The sequence below is a fragment of the Ornithorhynchus anatinus genome, chromosome 1, assembly GCF_004115215.2.
Source record: "Ornithorhynchus anatinus isolate Pmale09 chromosome 1, mOrnAna1.pri.v4, whole genome shotgun sequence".
NCBI classification, from domain to species: domain Eukaryota; kingdom Metazoa; phylum Chordata; class Mammalia; order Monotremata; family Ornithorhynchidae; genus Ornithorhynchus; species Ornithorhynchus anatinus.
In genome coordinates, this window is record NC_041728.1 from 116,536,218 (window position 1) to 116,559,557 (window position 23,340).

The following is a 23,340-nucleotide window of genomic DNA, read 5'->3' on the forward strand; positions in this document are numbered from 1 at the left end:
AGTCCTTAGTAGAGTGCTTTGCACAGAGTAAGCACTCAATAAATACTATTGACTGATCCTTTGCTTACTCTTCCTCACACTCTCCATTTCTTTCAGTCTCTATTTTCCTGCTTCTTATACCAAACCTACTACTTGCCTACAGAATAATAATTATAATAACAATAATAAATAATTGTGACATTTGTTAAGCACTTACTTTGTTCCAGGCACTGTACTAAGCACTGAGTGGATACCAGAAAATTGGGTTTGACACAGTCCCTGGCCCACATGGGTCTCATGGTCTTAATCTCTATTTTACAGATGAGGTAACTAAGGCACAGAGAAATTAATTGACAAGCCCAAGGTCACACAGAAGACAAGTGCCAGAGTTGGGATTAGAACCCATATCCTCTGACTCCCAGGCCCTTGCTCTCTCCAATAGGCCACACCACAACTTCCCTCTGACCTGGAATTTCCTTCTCCTCCATACAGAATAATAAAAATAATAATAATGAAGGTATTTGTTAAATGCTTACTAAGTGCTACGCACTGTTCTAAGTGGTAGGATAGAGACAAGGTAATCAGGTTGTCCCACGTGGGGCTTACAGGCTTAATCTCCATTTTATGGATGAGGTAACTGAGGCACAGAGAAGCTAAGTGACTTGTCCAAAGATACATAGCTGACAAGTGGCAGAGCTGGGATTGGAACCCATATATGATAGACCATTACTTTCCCCTTCAAAGCCTTAAATCATATCTTCTCTAGGACACCTTACCAGATTGAGCCCTCTTTTCTCCTCCTCTCTCTCCTGCATCACCCTTGCACTGTACCTGTACTCTTTTTAGCTCTCAATCAATCCCCACCCTCGGTCCCACAGCAGTGATGTACATATCTAATTTATTTTTTATTAATGATCTGTCTCCACCCCTGCTATATTGTATGCTGCCAAGGGCTTAGTACATGCTCTGCAAAGTGCTCAATAAATACCACTGATTCATTGACTGAATCACTATGTCAAGCCGAGTTTGACATTGAATAAGGAGGTCACTGGCCTCTACCCCAGTCATGCTGCTTCTCAGGTGGGTAACCTTTCTTTGAGAAACTAGTCTCTGGGATTTAATTCACTAATTAGAGTCTTCAATCCATGATCTATAGCCTCCTTCTTCAATTCAACGGCTTACTGGAAAGGAAAATAACCTCCTTCCATCCAATTTTACTCCATTCTATTTTAAAATACCCTTGCCAAAAGAGCCACAGTCATTTAAATATTTCTGATTATGTCAAAAAATGAAATTTTCAATTTAACCATCTGTTAAGGTTTAGAACCAACTAAATTATCGATGAATGCTTTGCCTAACACCATCCTTTGGTAAATAATTTCTTTGAAAAATCAATATAGGTAATGGGGTGGAAAAGGCATACAGAGAATTGTTGTTCATTGAAACCCACCACCAAAGAGAGGAGGCGCTCATTGGAGCTTGAAGGCTCCTTGAAGGGGATAGACTTAAAATAGATACAAGGAGAAACTTTTTCTTACAGCAATAAATATTTATTTTAATGCCTGTCTCCATTTGCAGACAATAACCTGCTTGTGAGTACAATTCATGACTACCAAATCTATTATATAGTACTCTCCCTAGTGTTCTGCATACAGTAAGTATGAATCAGCATGGCCTAGAGGAAAGAGGACCTGGGTTCTAATTCTGACTCTGCGGCATATCTGCTGTATGACCTTGGACAAGTCATTTAATTTATCCACGCCTCAGTTGCCTCATCTGTAAAATGGGGATCAAGACTGTCAGCCCCAGGTGGGATAGGGACTGTATCTGTCTTGATAAACTTTCATCAACTGCAGCACTTAGAACAGTGCTTGGCACATAATCAGTACTTAACAAACACCACCATTGCTTAAGTGGAAAGAAGAGGATGGACTTGGGAGTCAGAGGAGGTGGTCCTAATCCTCCCTCTGCCATTTATCTGCTGTGTAACCTTGTGCAAGCCACTTAACTTCTCTGTGGCTCAGTTACCTTATCTGTAAAATGAGGATTAGGACTGTAAGACCCATGTGGGACAACCTGATTACCTTGTATCTAGCCCAGTGCTTAGAACAGTGCTTGGCACACAGTAAGCGCTTAACAAATACCATCATCATCATCATCAAATGCCACAATTATTAGTAGTAAATCCTCAATAAACACCATTAATTGATTGATGATAAACATTTGTTTGATAATGATTGATAATAAACACATGACATTCATCTCTCCCTCTAGGCTGTAAATTCCTTGTAGACAGGGGATGTGTCTACCAATTCTGTTGTATTTCACTCTCTCAAGCACTTAGTACAATGCTCTGCACACAGTAAATTCTATATCAGTGCAATTAATTGAATGATTTGTTACCTTAGGATGTTGTGCAGTTTGGCTATATCGGTAGGCTTGAGATATGTTTGTGTGGATAATTCATGGGTTAAAAAGTCTTTAAGGGGTTATTGGATATGTGGATTACTGAATAATCATGGCTATTTGATGAGCTATCCCTTAAAGATTAGGATAGGTGTTAAAGAAGAGAGCAACCTGTAAAATGGGGATTAAGACTGTGAACCCCACGTGGGACAAGCTGATTTCCTTGTGTCTACCCCAGTGCTTAGAACAGTGCTTGGCACATAGTAAGCGCTTAATAAATACCAACATTATTATTATTACTTTGGATCTCCAACCATTCTACCGTCATGGTTGGAAGCAGAATCTTGGAATGGGTGCACCATCATTCTTATCTACTATGTTATTTCTAAAACTCTCATTTATATAGTGCTTACTAATGTATGAAAACATAAGAAATCATAATCTCTATCCTGAAGTAGCCTACCAACCAAGGAGGAAGACAGAGCACATATACTCTTGCAAACTGAAAGCTCCTTGTGGGAAGGGAACACATTTCTTTGAGGTGCTTTGGCATCAATTACTTCATTTATTTTTGCATCATCCCTGAGAGGTAAGGAGAGCCAGGGTTTATCATACCCATTTTGCAGATGAGGAAGCTGAGGCCCATTCATTCATTCATTCATATTTACTGAACGCTTACTATAGGTAGAGCACTGTACTAAGCTCTTAGAACGTACAATTCAGCAATAGAAAGAGACAATCCCTGCACACATTGGGTTTACAGTCTAGAAGCGGGGAGACAGACCTCAAAACAAAGTAAACAGGCATCGATATAAATAAACAGAATTATAGACACGTACAAGTGCTGTGGGGCGGGGAGGGCGGTAGAGGAAAGGGAGTGAATCAGGACAACAGTGAGGGGAGGGGAAGCTGAGGAAAAAGGGGCTTAGTCTTGGAGGAAGTGAGCCTTCAGTAGGGCTTTGAAGAGGGGGAGTGTGGTTGTTTGATGGATTTGAGGAGGGATGGTGTTTCAGGCCAGAGATATGACATGGGCCAGAATAAGACAAATCAAGTGGTGGGGTTGAATAGAGAGCAGTGGGTGGCCTCAGCCAAGAATGAAACTTTTCACCCAGATTCTAGGGGTGATAGCAGCTTAAGGAATGACAAAAAGTCCTTTCACTGCCATTTCTGCCATCACCACTGCAACTGAGTTCTGATCCTATCCCGCCTAGATTACTGCATCAAGCTCCTTGCTGATCTCCCAAACTCCTGTCTCTCCCTACTCCAGTCCATATTTCAATCTTGAGAAGCAGCGTGGCTCAGTGGAAAGAGCAGGGGCTTGGGAGTCAGAAGTCATGGGTTCTAATCCTGCCTCCAACACTTTTCAGCTGTGTGACTTTGGGCAAGTCACTTAACTTCTCTGTGCCTCACTTCCCTCATCTGTAAAGTGGGGATTAAGACTGTGAGCCCCACGTGGATCAACCTGATCACCCTGTATCCCCTCCAGCACTTAGAACAGTGCTTTACACATAGTTAGCGCTTAACAAATGCCATCATTATTATTCAATCTTCTTCCTGGATCATCTTTCTACAAAAGCATTCAGGTCATGTCACTTCCCTCCTCAAAAATCTCAGTAGTTGCCTTTCCACCCCTGTATCAAACAAAAACTCATCACTGTTTTTAAATCACTCCACAACCTCATTTCTTTCCTTCTACACTCAGCCCGCAAACTTGGCTCCTCTGGTGCTAACCCTCGCGCCGAGCCTCCATCTCACCTCTCTCACTGCTGACCCCTGACTCACGTCCTGCCTCTGGCCTGGAACACCCTCCCTCCTCAAATCTGACAGACAATTATTCTCCATCACTTCAAAGCCTTATTGAAGGCACATCTCCTCTAAGAGGACTTCCTAGACTATTTTTTCTCATCACCTACTCTCTTCTGCATTACCCTGATTCCCTTGACTTTCCCCACAGCCCTTATTCATATATATTTGTATATATATATATTTGTATATATATATATATTTGTATATTTATATATATTTGTAATTTTGTTGATTTGTACTGATGTCTGTCTCCAACCCTCTAGACTGTGAGCTCATTGTGGGTAGGGAATGTCACTGCTTATTGTGTTGTCAACGTTGACTCTGCTCTCTCATTCACCCCATACAGCCAATCCGTCACCAAACCCTGCTGATCCCACCTTCACAACATCGCCAAGATCCACTCTTTTCTCTCCATCCAAACTACTACCTTGCTGGTACAAGCTCTCATAATATCCCATCTGGATTATTGCATCAGCCTCCTCTCTGATCTCCCTTCCTCCTGTCTCTCCCCACTCCATTCTATTCTTCATTACGCTGCCCAAATTATCTTTCTACAGAAACACTCTGGGCATGTCACTCCCCTCCTCATAAACCTCCAGTGGTTGCCTATCAACCTTCGCATGAAACAGAAACTCCTCACTCTTGGCTTCAAAGCTCTCCATCACCTTGCCCCCTCCTAACTCACCTCCCTTCTCTCCTTCTATAGCCCACCCCGTACCCTCTGTTCCTCTGCCGCTAACCTCCTCACTGTCCCCCTATTCTTGCCTGTCCCGCCGTCGACCCCGGCCCACATCCTACTGCTGTCCTGGAATGCCCTCCCTCCTCACCTCTGCCAAACTAGCTCTCTTCCCCTCTTCAAAGCCCTACTGAGAGCTCAGCTCCTCCAGGAGGCCTTTCCAGACTGAGCCCTCCCTTTTGTTCAATAGTATTTATTGAGTGCTTACTATGTGCAGAGCACTGTACTAAGCGTTTGGAATGAACAAGTCGGCAACAGATAGAGACAGTCCCTGCCGTTTGACGGGCTTACAGTCTAATCGGGGGAGGCAGACAGACAAGAACAATGGAACAATGGAACAATTCCCTCTGCCCCTACTCCCCTCCCCATCTCCCCTACTCCCTCCGTCTGCTCTTCCCTCTTCCCCACCCCACAGCACTTATGCATATTTGTATACATTATTTATTACTCTACTTTATTAATGATGTGAATATATCTATGATTCTATTTATCTTGATGGTATTGATGCCTACGTGTTTTATTTTGTTGTCTGTCTCCCCCCTTTAGACTGTGAGCCCGTTGTTGGGAAGGAATTGCCTCTATCTGTTGCTGAATTGTACATTCCAAGTGCTTAGTACAGTGCTCTGCACAAAGTAAGTGCTCAATAAATATGATTGAATGAATAAATGAATATTGTACTTTCCCAAGTGCTTAGTACAGTGCTCTGCACACAGTAAGGGCTTAATAAAAATGATTAAATGAATGAATTCAAGTTCAAAGCCTAAAATGAAGCTTTTAATTGTTCAATAATGTGTCAGGCAGAGGCAAGACAAACCCAAATTGTGACCATCTCAGAGATCCGCTTGGTCACTTTACATCCACTGTGCTTATGGGCCAAGAAGAAAACGCTAGAAAAATATTGCACATCAAAATGCAGCCATTATATTAACTTCAACTTCTTTAGATACTCTTAGCTGTCATCCATGAATTTGCCCACAACTATTTGAAGACAATTAGACAAGTTACTATTCTTCCATCCCAGTGTGCCTAAAATTGCTTGTTTTGGGCCATTAGCCTGGAATATTTTAATCGAGATCATCAGAATTTGAAAGAAACATAAGAAAACAAAGTTTTCTTTTGTTTCAAATAGTCATTTTTCTCTCCAAGTAATGTTTATACTCATACTTAATGCACCTGCAAACAATATTAACTCAACTGAGTACAATTTCTGAGAAATAGGAGTAGATATGTAAGAGTACCTCTCAAACAATCAATATTATTTACTGACAACTTACTCTGTGCAAAGCAATATACTACGGACTTAAAAGGGTAAAATAGAGTCAATAGACACACTTCTGGTCCTAAAGGATTTTATAATCTAGCAAGGCAGATAGATGCTCAAATAAATAATAGGACTGGATAGACAACCACCAAACTTCCAGGGAAATCATATCCATTTTTAAGTTTTTTAAAAAATAAATAAGAAAACTATGTCAAACAAATTAGGAGCTGGAAGGATTTCACCATTTTACAATTGTTGAAAAGGGAGCTTTAAGCCAAATAAATGCTACTGAGAGAATCTTATTTCACCAGTTTGGAAAATGTTTGTGAATAACAAGGATCGGAGAAGTTGATAGTGTATGTTGCTTTTTCCTCAGGACTGTGAGAAGTATGGAGGTTATTTTCACCTTCTGAATACTGAAATTTGTTTGCTTTCAAATCATACTTTTTAAACTTCCCATCCGAATTCAGGGAGCTGCTTATGCCACTGGCTATTGTCAAGTATACAGTGGAGCAAACATTGATTTTTAAGTTAATCAAAATTTCTGCCCATTGCTTGCAGAGACCACAACAATAATTCTCTTGTGAGCGCCATGGGTTAAAAAAAAAAAAAAAAAAAACTTACTCTGTGCTAAATGGAAAGAAAATCAGAGGAAAGACAAAGTAGTTTCCCATTTTAGATAGAATATTTCAAAAAAATCGGAGAGAAGATTTTGAGAAAAGAGAATGCTCATATATGCAGTATCCACAAAATGCCTTATTAATAATAATACACTGATTATGCACTATGTGCTAAACACTGGGGTAGGTATAAGGTTATCAGATTAGACACAATCTCAGTCCCACAGAAGGTTCACAATCTAATTTATCCACATTTTTCAGATGAAGACCCAGAAGCCCAAAGATGTTAAATGATTTGCCTAAGGTCACGCAGTAATCATACAGCAGGGATGTAGTGTGCATCCAAGTCTCCTGACTCCCAGTCCCAGGGTCTTTCATGGTAGGATTTATTTTCATGGAAAATTTATTATCCACAGACATGAGGCTCCCGAATTCAAAAAACAAAACAAAACTGTCTTTCTAAAGGCTTAGAGTTATGCCTGAAATTGTTTAAGCAAGACAGGTCATACACGAACCCAGAACATCTAAGTTTCTTGCCCCTTCCAGAAGTTTTGTCTCTCATAAGTAGAATTGCCCCTTGGTTCAAAGATGAAGCTGCCAGTGGTGAGACATTGAATCTTCTAGACTGCAAGCTCGTTATGGGCCGGAACGGGTCTGCTAATTCTGTTGTATTCTCCCAAGTATTTAGTACAGTGCTCTGCACACAATAAGTGCTTAATAAGTGCTGCCAACTGATTGATTGGTTGAGACAATTCTTTAGTGGGAGGGTCTTCATAAGATCCTCCTTTAGACTGTAAGCTTCTTGTGGGTAAGGAACAGGTCTACCAACTTTGTGGTATACTGTTCTAAGCCATGTGCTTAGTATAATGTGTTCTGCATACAGTGAGCATTCAAAAAATGCAAGTGATGGTTTGATTTGATAGGGAGACAACACACACACTCACGGACACACACGCACATGGTGTCCATGGAAATTCATTCATTCATTCAATTGTATTTATTGAGCACTTACTGTGTGCAGAGCACTGTACTAAGCACTTGGAAAGTACAATTCAGCGATAAAGAGAGACAATCCCTGCTTACAACGGGCTTACAGTCCAGAAGGAGGGAGACAGACATCAAAACAAATAAACAGGCATCAGTAGCATCAATATAAATAAATACAATTATAGACACATACACATCAAAACAAGTAAACAGGCATTAATATAAATCGATTAAAAATTGTAGTATTTGTTAAGTGCTTACTGTGTGCAAAGCACTGGTCTAAGCGCTGGGGGATACAAGGTGATCAGGTTGTCCCACGTGGGGCTCACAGTTTTTTAAACCCCATTTGACAGATGAGGTAACTGAGGCACAGAGAAGTTAAGTGACTTGCCAAGGTCACACAGCTGACTAGCAGCGGAGCCGGGATTAGAAACCGTGACCTCTGACTCCCAAGCCCGCCCTCTTTCCACTGAGCCATGCTGCTTCTCAAATAAATAGAATTATAGATGTATACATATATACGCAACTGCTGTGGGGCAGGGAGAGGGGATAGAGCAAAGGAAGCGAGTCAGGGTGATGGGGAAGGGAGCTTGCAATGCTGACCAAAACCTTTTTTCAAAAAGAAAAGACAATGGGAATATCTCTCCAGTGCAATGAATGTGAGCACAAAGGTACTGTGAAATTCCAAAGCATATAACCTGAATGGTACTACCTGCTTTCCAAATATACAGTAGTACCTTATGGCTTAGGTTAATCAGGGGAAGGAATGTTTTACCACCAGCTGCACCTGTGGTAAAGTTGTTTCTGCAATAGTGGTGATGGCTTGCATTGAGCCATTCACACTCGCCCCCAAACCCGCACATCCCCGCTGCCCCCCGTGTCAACAGGGACTCGGTGTGAGGTGACTGCTAAGCAGAATGCATGCAGTCTAGCAGCAGACAGCACTGTACCTTCAATCACTTGGTAATCTATCCTTGAATTTTTTTTCTAACACTATTATACTCTTGCAAGCACTTAGAACAGTGCTCTACACAGAGTAGGTCCTGAATAAATACAAGTGATTGACTGATATTCAGCATGACTTACTAAAAGTCTGTAGGAAGAGTCTTTTCTTTTCCACTTCCTTGCAAAGGTCAGGGGAAAAGCAAAGAAACAAAAGACCATACAATGACAGCCATCCTCTTGCCTGGATACTGTCTGTACACAATTGTTCAGCAAGACTTATTTCTGATGTATAAAATACAGGCAACCAAAAGGGGTTTGATAAGGAGATGTCAGTTGCAAGTATTGAAAGAATGAGAAAGAAAATAAATGATCACAAGTGATCATTCAGGAAATGAAATCTGGCTTCTCTACCCAAACACTTGTCCCAAGCATTTCTTCATGACAGACACATTTTAGTGCTTCATTTATTTTCCCGAGCTAGGGACAGTACTACTTCTGGGACTGACAAAAACTGTTCCTGGTGATTGAGGGCCAGATAATAATCATTAATGGATCTTTTAAGCCCTTATTATGTGCCAGGCACTGAAGTAAGCTCTGGGGTAGATAAAAGATAATCAGATTAGATACACTCCCTATCCCACGTCTATTTATTGCTATTGTTTTTGTCTGTCTGTCTCCACGGATTAGACTGTAAGCCCATCAAAGGGCAGGGACTGTCTATCTGTTACCGATTTGTACATCCCAAGCGCTTACTTACTCTGCACATAGTAAGTGCTCAGTAAATACCATTGAATGATTGAATGAATGAATGAGAACAGGTATTTAACCACCAATTTACACGTGTGGTAACTAAGGCACAGATAGTTAAGTGAATTGCCCAAGGTCACGCAGGAAGAAATGCCAGAGCTGTGAGCTCCTGCCCAGGTCTTCCGAGACCAAAATCCATGCTCTTTCCATTAAGGCATATAGCTTCTATTCCTGAATATCTATGTAGTGACTTCTGGGATGACTATAAATTATCCACAGAAAGCAAGTTTAGAGGAATCCTTGTAGATGGTGTTTATACTGCATAAATTGCTCCACTGGCTGCTGCCCCATTCCACTTTTAAAGTGTTTCTCCACAGAGTTTATAGATGTCACTGTGGTGAAAAAGTTGGTAAACAGACAGGGACACCAGAAACCTTATCTTTATGGCATACCTCTGGGGAAGATTGAGAATAGAGCATTAGGAATTTCATTTTGATCCTTTGCTTATGGACATGATCATGATCCTCTCATTCTCAGTGACAACTAGAGCAAACATTCTGTTCTGTCATGTAAAATGGATTCAGATCTTGTCACAATTACTCGAGCATCAAACACCACATATGGTATTTAAAGCAGATGTCAAAAATGCTCCCCCCACCAACATCACCCTTCACAATGTCTTGCTTGAAAGGACTTTGTAAAAAAAAAATGCATACATTTTGACAAAAGTTCCTTATGTTTCGGGTGACAGGAGATGGATTTTTTGGTGGTGCTAATACATTTAAGTGAAAAATAATCTCGTACCTTGGACACTGAAGCACAAAATGCAGGTGATGTGTCACCACTGAGGAGGAGACAGATGGCAGTGTCAAAGAAAATCAACTTAAGTTCTAGAAGGCAGCTCCATCATAGTTCACATATATAAATTATCACATTCCTAAAATCTAGGTCTACTTTATGATAAGAAACATAAGGGGGGGGATTTGCTATTAATTCAAGAATTCCACTGGCTCTGAATTTCAACTGAGTTTCCAAACCAGTCTCCATGTGACCCGGTTGACAAAAGTGAAAACAACAGTGGGTACAATCTATTAGGGAAAGGATTTATTGTGGATGAGATTGATGAGCTGTGTATGAAGGAGATCTGAAAGCGAAAACATTAAAAACCCTTCCTTTGTCCTACTGTGGATCAAATGTAACACTCCTCATGAAAGAAGAACACCATGAGGGCAGCTGAGGGAATCAAAATGACTGTTCCATTTTAGACTGAAATATTGTTCTTAAGGCTCCTTTCTCATCTCATATATTGGAAAATTCCTCCCTAGGTAGCATGTTAGCCAGATAAAATGCGATGAATATTTTAGAAAACCTTGCAAGGTAAGCACTAGGGGTCCAGCTGAATAACTTCATGTCCTATTATGTTTAATACAATCTTTTGGCCCTGCAGTCTTAGAAAACCACTTCCCACAGGATTTCATCTAACAGATTTGAATCATAATATGATACCATCTCTCAACTTTCTTCCTGACTTGGATGACTGCACTGAAGCACTCTGAACATTTGCTGGGTGACATTTTTATTCAATCTCAAGATGGTATGCTCTGACACCTATTGAAGCTGAAATGTTAATACAAAACCACGATTGCTATTGTTTTGAATTACTTGGTTTGTTTGTCACCCATCACTAACATAATAATGGGTTCATTTCTACCATGGCTGCTCAGTGGCTCTAAATTACTTGGTGGTCACTTAGTATGGCAGGGGAGGGTGTGGGGGGAGTGTTAAGCATCATCATAGGTGAGGTTATTGTGGCGGAGCTCTACAAATGTATTTTTAGCTGAGGAGAACATAAGCAGTAAGTTCAGTAGGGTGAAGGATATTTAGTTGCTGCCCCTCCCACCCTTTGACCCTCTCATCCTTCCCAGCTGCATCTCAAGAGGAGAATTCCTGCCTTCTCCTAAAATCTACCTTCTTCACCTGGTGTGTTCCTTTCACACCTTATTAAAACACTTGCCCCATCCCTTCTTCCCTCTCTGACCACAGCCTTGAATTGCTCACTCTCCAAAGGCAAGTTTCAAGACATCTTCACTTGAATTTTCCACGAACTCAAATTTAGCATGTCCAAAATTCCTTGTCTTAATAATAATGTTTGTATTTGTTAAGCGCTTACTATGTGCAGAGCACTGTTCTAAGCCCTGGGGTAGACACAGGGGAATCAGGTTGGCCCACGTGGGGCTCACAGTCTTAATCCCCATTTTACAGATGAGGTAACTGAGGCGCAGAGAAGTTAAGTGACTTGCCCACAGTCACACAGCTGACAAGTGGCCGAGCTGGAATTCGAACCCATGACCTCTGACTCCAAAGCCCGTGCTCTTTCCACTGAGCCACGCTGCTCTCCCCAGAACCCACCCCCAAGTTTCCCGTTATTGTAGACAACACTACCACCCTCTTTGGCTCGCAAGCCTGTAAACATGGTAACGTCCTCAACTGGACACTCTCATTCAACTCTCTTATTCAGCCTGTCACCAAATCCACTCATTTCTACCTTCACAATATCCCTAGAATCTGCTCTTCCCTCTCCACCCAAACTGCTCCCATGTTGGTCCAAGCACTAATTATATCCCACCTTTATTACTGCATCAGCCTTCTCACTGACCTCCCTGTCTCCTGTCTCTCCCGACTCCAGTCCATACTTCACTTTGCTGCCTGGATCATTGTTCAGAAAAAATCACTATGTGCACATCTTCCCATTTCTTACAAAGTCTCCAATGGTTGTCTAACCATCTCTGGATCAAACAGAAATGGAGAAGCATCATGGCAAAGTGGATAGATCATGGGTCTGGGAGTCAGAAGAACCTGGGTTCTAATCCCCACTTCACCACTTGTGTGCTGTGTGACCTTGGGCAAGTCACTTCACTTCTCTGTGCCTCAGTCATCTCATCTGTAAAATGGGGATTAAGCCTGTGAGCCCCATGTGGGAAAGGGATTGTTTCCAAATTGATTACCCTGTATCTACCTCAACGCTTAGAAGAGTAACTGGCAAATAGTAAGTGCTTAAGAAATGCCACAAAAAAAAATGTCTTCCACTTGGATATAGGCGACTCAGTAAACTCTCCTCCTCCTACCTTACCTAGCTGATTTCCTACTACAATCCAGTCTACATATTTCATTCCTCTTATGCCAACTTATTCACTGTACCTCAAATGTGTCTTTTGTCTTCAAGCCCTTGCTCACATCCTCATGGAGGTCTGGTACTTCTTCCCCCTTGATTTCTGACAGAACCCCTGCACCGCCCCACCCCCCCAACCCAAACACAAACTACTCTCCCCACCCTTCAAATCCCTACTAAAATCACATCTCCTCCAAGAGGCGTTTTTCATCTAACCTCTCATTTCCTTAACCTATTTACCTTCTCTTCTGTACCACTTGGGTCTGTCTGTCCCCACTAAACACTTTTTTTACTGACTCCCACCCTAATGCCATTTATGTGCAAAGCCTTATACTCTGCAGCTTTTCCTATCTGTAATTTATTTTTGTCTATCTTTCCCACTAGACTGCAAACCATGTCTACCAGCTCTATTGAATTGTACTTTTTTAAACCTTTTGAATAGTGCCCACGGTGAAGCTCAATAAATACCACTGATTGGACATTACTGGGTATTTTGCCCCAGCATCTCAGCAGAGAATCGACACATTTATGGATGAAAATTTGTATGGATTTTAGAGGGGAGAGAGGGTACAGGATTATAAATGTTGTAAGATATAATTAGGGTTCTTCATGTATAATAACCTTTGCTGGTATTCAGTCATCTTTCCCTCCTAATAACAATGCTTATAATACACTGAATGCACATAGCACCTCTTTATGTTTCCAAGGTCCTGCCATATCATTCGTGTCATTTTTATACTCAGAATGTTCAAAGGGGCCAGGATCATTATCCCCATTCTATAGAGGAGGTGCACAAGCATTAAATGACTTCCCCAAGGTTAAATAGCTGACCAATGGGCAAACTGGGAAAAGAAGAGCCGTTCGCTCTTTCCCTAGACTACACCTTATCCCTAATATCTCAGGTTCCTAGAATTCTAGCCCTGAAAACTATCACAGAACAGGGCTGTTCAAAACAACATGAGTCATGGTTTATTCTATATTAAAAAAAGGACTCATTTCTCCAGTATCTTTCAATGATTCCATTGCTTCTTGACAATCAAATGAGTCAGTTTTCCATAACCTATGCTGATTAATATGGGAGTGGGTTGTAAACTAGAAATACACAGTATATTTTTGTGAAGCAATCAATTAATGAATAGCATTTATTGAGCAATTACCAGAACAGAGCTTTGTACCAAGGACTTGGGAGAGTATAGCCTCAAGGAGCTTGCAATCTAGTGGGAGAAACAGTCGCTAAAATTAATTGCAGCTAGGAGAAAATAATAGAGTATAAAGATTTGACCAAAAATGCTATTGTGGGTGTAAGGATCCGAGTGCTTAGGTGACAAAGTACTACTGAAGTGACAGTGGGGGGGGGGGATGGTGGAGAGAGGAGAAATTGATCAGCAAAGGCCTCCTGGAGGAGATGTGATTTCAATAGGGATTTTAAGATGGAGAGAGCAGCATTACACTGGATAGGAAGTGGGAGGGAGTTCCAGACAGGAGGGAGGGTGTGAGCAAGAGGTCGGTGTCAAGAGATGTGAAACTGAGGCAGAGAAAGAACTGTGAGTAGCAAAGCATGCACATTTTGATGCAAAGGGACTAGAGCCAGGGTAAGTCATGAAGCTAGGGAGAATTGGAGTGCCTTAAAACTGATGGTCAGGAGTTTCTGCTTGATATGGATGGACAACCACTGGAGGTTTTTAAAGAGTGGGGAAATATGCTATCCCATATGTTATATGAGAGACCAACACTCTTCCCACCCTCAAGCCTTAATAAAATCACATCTCCTCTGAGAGGCCTGCCCCAGCTATGCTCTGATTTATAATAATTACGGCATTTCTTAAGGGTTTAACTATGTGCCGGGCACTGTACTAAGCGCTGGGGTAGACACACGCAGATTACATTGGACGCAGTCCCTGTTCCACGTGGGCCTCTCAGTCCCAATTTCCATTTTACAGATGAGGGAACTGGGGCTGAGAGAAGTGAAGTGACTTGCCCAAGGTCACACAGCAGAAAAGTGATGGAGCTGGGATTAGAACCCATGACTTTCTGATTCTGAGGATTTAAATTTAAATACACTTTGCCATGCTGCTTCTCATTTCCTCTATTCCCTCTCCATTCTGCCATACCCATGCACTTGGATCTGTACTGTAAACACTAGATATTCACCCCTCAGCCTCACAACACATGTAGATATTCATAATTTATTTTACTATCTGCCCCCATTTCTCCTTGTGGGCAGGGGATATGTCCACCAACTCTGTTGTACTGCATTATCCCAGTTGCTTAGTCCAGTGCTCTGCGCTCATTACGTACTCATTGATTATATACTATTTTCATGGAAACACTTAACTGTTCTAGCCCACATATAGCACCTTTTTATGGTGCCAGCTTTACTCTCTAAATACTTTGTTTACATTAAGGTAAATGAGGTAAATCAATTAGTTTCAATCCATGCCCCACATATTCCTTGAAATGTTCTTTGCGGTGGAGGCAAAATCTGAAAACTGTATCCCCAGATTTCAAGTTACTGGTAGTTTTGGTCTTCTTCAAGCGGTACAATATGGGACCAGAGCCTTCAGACCACATGACCTCATTTAGGTTACATTTAATACTCTGCCTTTCCCAGTGCACTGCATGGTGCTTTTGTCTTCTCACCATCTCAGCTGCATTTGGTGACTGCTCATTATAAGTAAAATAAAATAGTAACAAGTTAAGTTTTATTACAGATTAAGAACTCGGAGGATAAGAGGTGAGTCAGAATGTGTGAGCGCCTAGAGGGCAGGGAATGTGTCTTGCTTCTGCTGTACTTTCTCCTAGTGCATACACTAGAGCTTCCCACTCAGTAGGTGCCTTATTAATTGATTGATTGATAAATACTGTGCAAAGAGCTCACAATCACTGTATAACAATTGCCCGGGATAGTAGTAGTAGTATTCAATAAGCACTTTCTGTGTCCAGAACACTGTTCTAGGTTCTGGGAAGTGGCATCTTAAACACCTACTTGGTATCTTTTGGTTATATTGAACACTTTCATATATCCATTTATTCCAGTACTATAAATTCTACCATAGTTTTCATTTCTTTGTATGGCAGTCTTTAATGAGAGTGTTCATCCATCATGATGGTGGTTGGGGAGGACTTGAAATGGGGAAGAAAGATAAAAAACACAGATTGGTCTATGTTGGATCATGGAATTCCTGCTCATGAAGCAGCATCTGTAGAATCGCTCCAGAAAAATCACAGCAGGGCATCCTAGTAGACACAAGTATCTATAAATCCCTTTTGCTAAGAGTTCGAGTGTTTCGTTCCAATGTGTGGAGAGCTTGTTTAGAACAAAATGGTCTGTTCTTGTAGCATTATTATTTAGGCAATGTTGTTGCTTTGTGTCCCATTGGTCACTCTTGCCCTTTTGGCTGTGGCCCTTCAATGTTTCTAAATCTCTCAACAAATTAATAAAGGTAAAAATAGCACTAACTGCTTTCCTCCTGCATTGTTACATCATTTGAATCAGCCCAGGAATCACAGGAGTTTTGTAAATTAAAGTGCTTTTTGTTTGGCCACACATTTTAAGGGCAAGAAACCACTGAAAAAAAAAAACAGCCAACAACATGTTAATCATCCAAATGGAACAATGTCGTCTACTATTGCCCTAGTAGATCTCCACTGTTGATTTATGAATAGGTTCGAATTCAAGGAAAAATGTGAGCTGCACAATTTCCTTCTTTATGAATCATAGATCTGACTATTATTTTCTACCTTCTGGGTTTATCATTTTTCAATTACTATTAGTACTTCAAGTCCCAGCAGAGGGCTAATAAGGGTATTTTAATGTTTACTATTTCATGTTTATAAAATCCTAATTAGGTATTAAATTTAAATGCTTTTTGTAGATTCTCTATGTTTGACTGGAGAGCAAGAACTCACGTTAATTTTTATGTTGTATGTTTGCTTGAAATTTGAGGAAAGTGTTATGAAATGGTCAGTTAGAAGCTTCTTTCATGCATTTGTTATCAACTGCCCATCTTATATGTATCTCAAAAACATATTCTAGAATTATTCTCTTTAGATACAATGGGCAGCTATTAAGAACAGTATGTAATGCACATATATAACCACCAATAATATTTGAAGAGGATGATACTGATCTTGACAAGATGGTACCTGAAGAGACCAGTGTGGGAGACACCATTCTATCCCCACTGCCCACATTCAAAAATTGTCCTTCTTTTTGCCACTGAGTTTACTGTTTGGGGTGCTTGGCATTATTTTTACTTTTTTATGGTATTTGCTAAACACTTATTATGTGCCAGGCACTGTTCTAAGCATGGTATTTGTTAAGTGCTTACTATGTGCTCAGCACTCTTCTAACCACTGGGATAGACACAAGGCAATCAGGTTGAACACAGTTCCTGTCCCATATGGGGCTTACAGTCTCAATCCCCATTTTACAGATAAGGTAATTGAGGCCCAGAGAAGTCAAGTGACTTGCTGAAGGTCACACAGCAGACAAGGGGCAGAGCTAATATTAGCACCCACAACCACTGGCTCCCAAGCCCGTGCTCTTGCTAGTAGACCATGTTGGTTCTCTACAACTGGATACAAGGTAAGTAGGTTGGACACAATCCATTATCCATATAGTGCTCACAGTCTTAACCTCCTTTTTTTTTTTTTTAACAAATGAGGGAACTGAGGCCCAGAGAAGTTAAATGATTTGCCCAAAGTCAGGCCTGGACTAGAATAAAGTCCTTCTGACTCTCAGGTCAATTACTCTATCTACTAGGCTAAGCTACTTTAGAGAATCATGTTTCCGCTATATTCGTCTCAAGTGGAATATTCCTGTCTCATTCAGGAATTTTCCCAGGGCTCTTCTTACAAATCCTCAGATACATGGTTGATCTCTATCATTATTTATCTTCTTTACTGGCAGTAAAGTTACTGCTGAATCAAAAAAAAAAGACCTGCAAAGGCAGAAAAGGGATGGAAGTAAGCCAGAACGAGGTATCGGTAAATGAAAAAATACGGTTGCTTCTGTCCAGTTTGAATTATTTCAGTGGTTTTTTTCTTTGATAATCATTAAGCACTTTCTATGTGCCAGTTACTCTATTAAGCATTGGAGTAGACACAAGCTAATAAGGTTGGACATACTTCATGTCCCCTATGAGGCTCACAGTCAATCCCCATTTTACAGATGAGGTAACTGAGGCACAAAGAAATTAAGTGACTTGCCCCAGGTAACACAGCAGACAAGTGGTAGAGCTGGAGTTAGAACCCAGGTCCTTCTCCCAGATCTGAGCTCTCTGTACTATTCCATGCTCCTTCTCATTTTTTATTATCACCATCATCATCATTATTACTTTCATTATTTGCTTTCATTTCCTTTCTTTGGGATAATCATCTCTCCTCCAAGAAGCATCTCCAACTCACTTCTTATCTCCTCACCCTACTTTCCCTCCCTTTGCCTTGCCTATGCACTTGAATCCCAATGACCTATGTACTTTTATACTCAGCTGAAACTCACAGCACTTATGATAGATCCTTTTAATCAGTTGCTTTCTTTAATCAGCATAACTAGATCCACTCACCCAATAAATCAGTGGTATTTATTAAATACTGACTGTGCAGAGCACTATGCTAAGCATTTGGAAGAGTGCAATACAACAGAATTGGTAAACATAAATGAACATATGTGCTGTGAGGCTGAGGACCGATTCGTACATTCCAAGCGCTTAGTACAGTGCTCTGCAGATAGTAAGTGCTCAATACTATTGAATGAAAAATAAATACTATTGAATGAATGACTACTAAGTGATTAAAGGGTACAAATCTAAGTGCAAGGGCAATGTAGAAGGGAGAGAGAAGAGGAGAAATGAGGGTTTAGTCAGGGAAGGCCTCTTGGAGAAGATGCAATCTTGAATAAGGCTTTGAAGGTGGGGAAAGTGGTGATCTCATATATGAAGGGGAGGGAATTCCAGACCAAAGGGAGGATGTGGGGAAGGGCCAGCAGCAAATTGACAAGATCCAAGTAGAGTTAGTAGGTTCGTGTTAGAAGAGTGCAGTGTATGGGCTATGTGGCATTGGAAATTGGTGAGATAAGAAAGGGGGACCCCTCTCAGGGTCACACCTGGAGAGTTTCTAGTACTCTACCAGTCTTGGCTAAGGGAGGGAGAGTCAAGCAGGGGCATATCCACTGTACATTCAAAGCGCTCAATAAATATGACTGAACGAATACCCATTCCATTCCTAGCTTGGCCAGTGTCTGGTGAATGAAAGGCAATCTGCAACAAGTCAAAACTCACCTGTGCTGAGCAGCAGCAGCATAGGAGAGAGTCAAGGGTGGAGGCCAAGTTTACTCCACAGAAGGAGGCAAAACAGCCATATCTTTCTAGCCTTGAAAGCAATAGGTTCAACGGAAAGCTATGTTATCTCTGTTAAAAGGAAGACTCACATATGTATATATATTTGCTGAGCTGTGAACTTCAAGTCCTTCTCTGGTCATGCTTTGTTTCCTCCCTAGTAGTTTCTCTATAAGTAGTTTCCTCTACTGATTGCAAACTCCTTCACTCAGAGAAACTAAAGACCTAAGCATTATAGACTTTGGAAATTTAAATACATTTCCTTAAGTGATACCTAATCACCAAGAAAACATTCCTTAGCATCTACAGGTGGCTCCTCCAAAAACACATAAACAGACAAGGATTAAAATTGGGTCTAATTAACCAGGTAGCTAGGACTTAAATGATGAATCAATGAATGGTATTTATTGAGCACTTGTTGTGAGCAGAGGACTGTACTAAGTGCTTGGGAAAGTACAATAGTGTGGCCTAGTGGAAAGAGCACCAGCCTGAGAATCAGGAGGACCTGGGTTCTAATCCCAGCTCCACCAGTTGTCTGTTATGAGACTATGGGCAAGTCATTTCACTTCTCTGTGCCTCATTTTCCTTACCCGTAAAATGGACAGTAAGACTGTGAGCCCCACGTGGGACATACACTGTGTTCAACCTGATTAGTTTGTATCTACCCCAGCTTTTTGTACAGTGCTTGGAACATAGTACACACTTAACAAATACCATTAAAAAAACCCAAAAAACAACAAAAACAAAAAAATTGATTTGGCAGACATGTTTCCTGCCATGTCTTGAGGGAGAGACAGACATGACTATAAATATTTACAATATATAATTTAAATATAATATGGGAAGAAGAGAAGCAGCATGGCCCAGCGGATAAAGCACAGGTCTGGGAGTCAGAAGGATGTGGGTTCTAATCCTGGCTCTGCCACTTACCTGATATGTGACCTTGGGCAAATCACTTAACTTCTCTGTGTCTCTGTTACCTTATCTGGAAAATGGGGATTAAGACTGGACAGGGACTCTGTCCAAGCCAATTTGCTTGTAACCTCCCCAGTGCTTAATACAGTGCCTGGCACATAGTAAGCACTTAAATACTATAATTATTATTATCATTATTAGGAAGATACCTGAACACAGAGAGCCTTTACAAATCATGCATTCTTTCTTTCATTCCTTCTCTCTTTCTCCTGCCTACACTGATCCTTGGGAACATCACTATTTATATAGACATTCTTGATGACCCTTTTGTTAACTTCCTTCTATCACTCCTCAAGTCCACTGACCTCCTTCTCCACCCAAATCTGCCCACTCACTAACATTGACACATACTCGATCTCATCATCTCTAGCCATTGCACAATTTCTACCCTCACCAACTCTGAAATCCCTCCCTCCAACCACAGCCTCCTCACCTGCCTTCTCTTCCACACACTTCCTCCCCATAAATCTGTACTGTTTCCCCACAGAGACCTCCTCTCCTTTGAACCCATCCAATTTTCTCAACTCATCATGCCCCATATAGTCTCCGTACCCAAACTACCTTCCCTTGATGACCCAACTGATGTTCTCGACACCACTAACTCCCTTATCCCTTCATCAATCTCATATCACTAACCCACAGATCTGGATGACCTCTACAGTTCACCTCCTTTGCTCTTGTGCCCGAGCCATAGAATGTTGCTGACAGAAATCTAAATATAAGGCTGACTTCATCCACTTCAAGTTTTTACTTGCATGCTTTAACTCTGTCCTCTCTTCTGCCCCACAAAAGCATTTTTCCATCCTTATTGACACCCATTCTTATCACCCTCTCCAGTTGTTTCATACAATTGATTCCCTCCTTAAACCCCATCCCTCCACCTCTCCCTGCCCGATTCCCATTCCTCGCCCACAAATTGGCCACCTACTTAATTAAGAAAATTGACACTATCGGGTGTGATCTCCCAAAGGTCTACCCTGCCCCTCCTCCATCCTTCCTTCCTCTTGTCCCTTCTTCAACTCTCCCATCTTTCCCAGAAGTATCTCAAGAGGACATCTGCTGCCTTCTCTCAAAATCCACCCACTTCACCTGTGACTCTGATACCATTCCTTTGCACTTATCAAAACACTTGCCCCATTCCTTCTTCACTTTCTAAATGCCAACTTCAACTGTTTATTCTCCATTGGCTTCTTCCCCCTGCTTTCAAACATGCTCGCATCTCTCCTATCCTAAAAAAACCCTCCCTTGAAACCACAACTCCCTCCAGTTATAACCCCATCTCTGTCCTACCATTGCTCTCCAAATTACTTGACTGAGCTGTCTATACCGGCTGTCTCATGTATCCTGTCCTCTATTTCTGTCCTTGACTCCCTCCAATATGGTTTCTGTTCCCTCCACTACACAGAAACCACCCTCTAAAAGGTCACCAATGATCTCCTTGCCAAATCCAATGGCCTCTCCACCCTAATCCTCCTCGACCTCTCAGCTGCCTTTGACACAGTCAACCACTCCCTTCTACTGGAAACATTATCCAACCTCGGCTTCACTGAAACTGTCCTCTCCTGATTCTCCTCCTATTTCTCTGGCCACTCATTCTCAGTCTCTTTCAAAGACTCCTCCTCTACCTCCCATCCCCTAACTATGGATGTCCCTAAAGGGTCAGTTCTAGGTCCCCTTCTATTCTCCATCTACACCCACTCCATTGAAAATCTCAATCGCTCACACAGCTTCAACTACCTCTATGCGGCTGACACCAGATCTACATCTCCAGCCCTGATCTCTCTCCCTTTCTGCAGTCTCGCATTTCCTTCTGCCTTCAAGACATCTTTACTTGGATGCCCTCCCATCACCTCAAATTTTAATATGACTAAAACTGAACTTATTATCTTCCCACACAAACCTTGTCCTCCCACTCACTTTCCCATCACTTTTGATGACACTACCATCCTTTCTGTCTCTCAAGCCCTTAACCTTGGCCATTATCTTTGACTTCTCTCTCTCATTCAACCCACATATTCAAGCCATCACTAAATCTTGTCAGTTCTAACTTCACAACATTGCTAAAATCTGCCCCTTCCTCTCCAACCAAACTGTTACCACAGTAATACAAGCACTTATTCTATCACACCATGGTCACTGTAACAGCCACCTTGCCTATAAAATAAAAATGTTGGTATTTGTTAAGTGCTTACTATGTGCAGAGCACTGTTCTAAGCGCTGGGGTAGATACAGGGTAATCAGGTTGTCCCATGTGAGGCCCACAATCTCAATCCCCATTTTACAGATGAGACAACTGAGGCACAGAGAAGTTAAGTGACTTGCCTACAGTCACACAGTTGACAAGTGGCAGGGTATGGATTCGAACCCATGACCTCTGACTCCCAAGCCCATGCTCTTTCCACTGAGCCACGCTGTATCTCCCAGACTCCTGTCTCTTCCCACTCCAGTCCATACTCCATTCTGCTGCCCAAATCATTTTCCTTCCAAACCATTCAGACCAGGTTTCCCCACTCCTCAGGAAACCCCTTTGGTGTCCATCCACTTCTGCATTAAACAAAATCCCCTCATCAGTGACTTTAAAGCACTCAATCACCTTGCCCCTTCCTACCTCACTTTGCTACTTTCTCACTATAACCCAAGCTGCACACTTTGCTCCTCTAATGCAAACCTTCTTGCTGTACCTCAATCTCATCTATTTTACCAGCGACCTCTCACCCACATCCTGCCTCTGGCCTGGAACGCCCTCCCTCATATCAGACAGATAATTGTTTTCCCCTACTTTAAACCCTTAATGAGAGCACATCTCCTGCAAGAACCCTTCCCTAAGCTCTCCTCTCCTCTTCCTCTCCTTTCTACATCACCCTGACTCATTCCCTTCATTCATCATCCCTCCTAGCCCCACAGCACATATGCATGTATCTGTAATTTATTCATTTATTTATCCATATCAATGTCAGTCTCCCCTTCTAGACAGTAAACTCATTGTGGGCAGAGAATACGTCTGTTTGTTGTTATACTGTACCTTCCCAAGCTCAATACAGTGCTCTACCCAGAGCAAGTACTCAATAAATATGACAAGGAAATCATAATCACTTCTTGCTAATATTTTTAAGCTAAGGGTTACTCCAAAGGATGAAAGTTGCCTCAGATTAATGATGCAACTTATTCATTTCCAATGGCATGCTGCCCAGCTCTGCCTCCTGGCTGGTTCAATCACCCAATTGCTGAAATCTGCAGGCTATTACATCCGAGGAAGGAATTGTGCTCTCTTGGACTTGGCACTATTTCATTCTGTGGCTGCCTTAGAGCAGCTGTTGGTGCCTCTAATACGGCTCCTGTCCCTCAGCTGAACAGTGGGCTGATACCATGGG

At 41.6% G+C, this 23,340-nt stretch overlaps 1 protein-coding gene across 1 annotated transcript in view; it reads right to left on the reverse strand.

Annotated features, from left to right (window-relative positions):
- Nucleotides 1–23,340, reverse strand: part of CLSTN2 (calsyntenin 2) — a 586,341-nt gene that overhangs the window by 63,863 nt on the left and 499,138 nt on the right. The gene's annotated exons all lie outside the window — the stretch shown is intronic.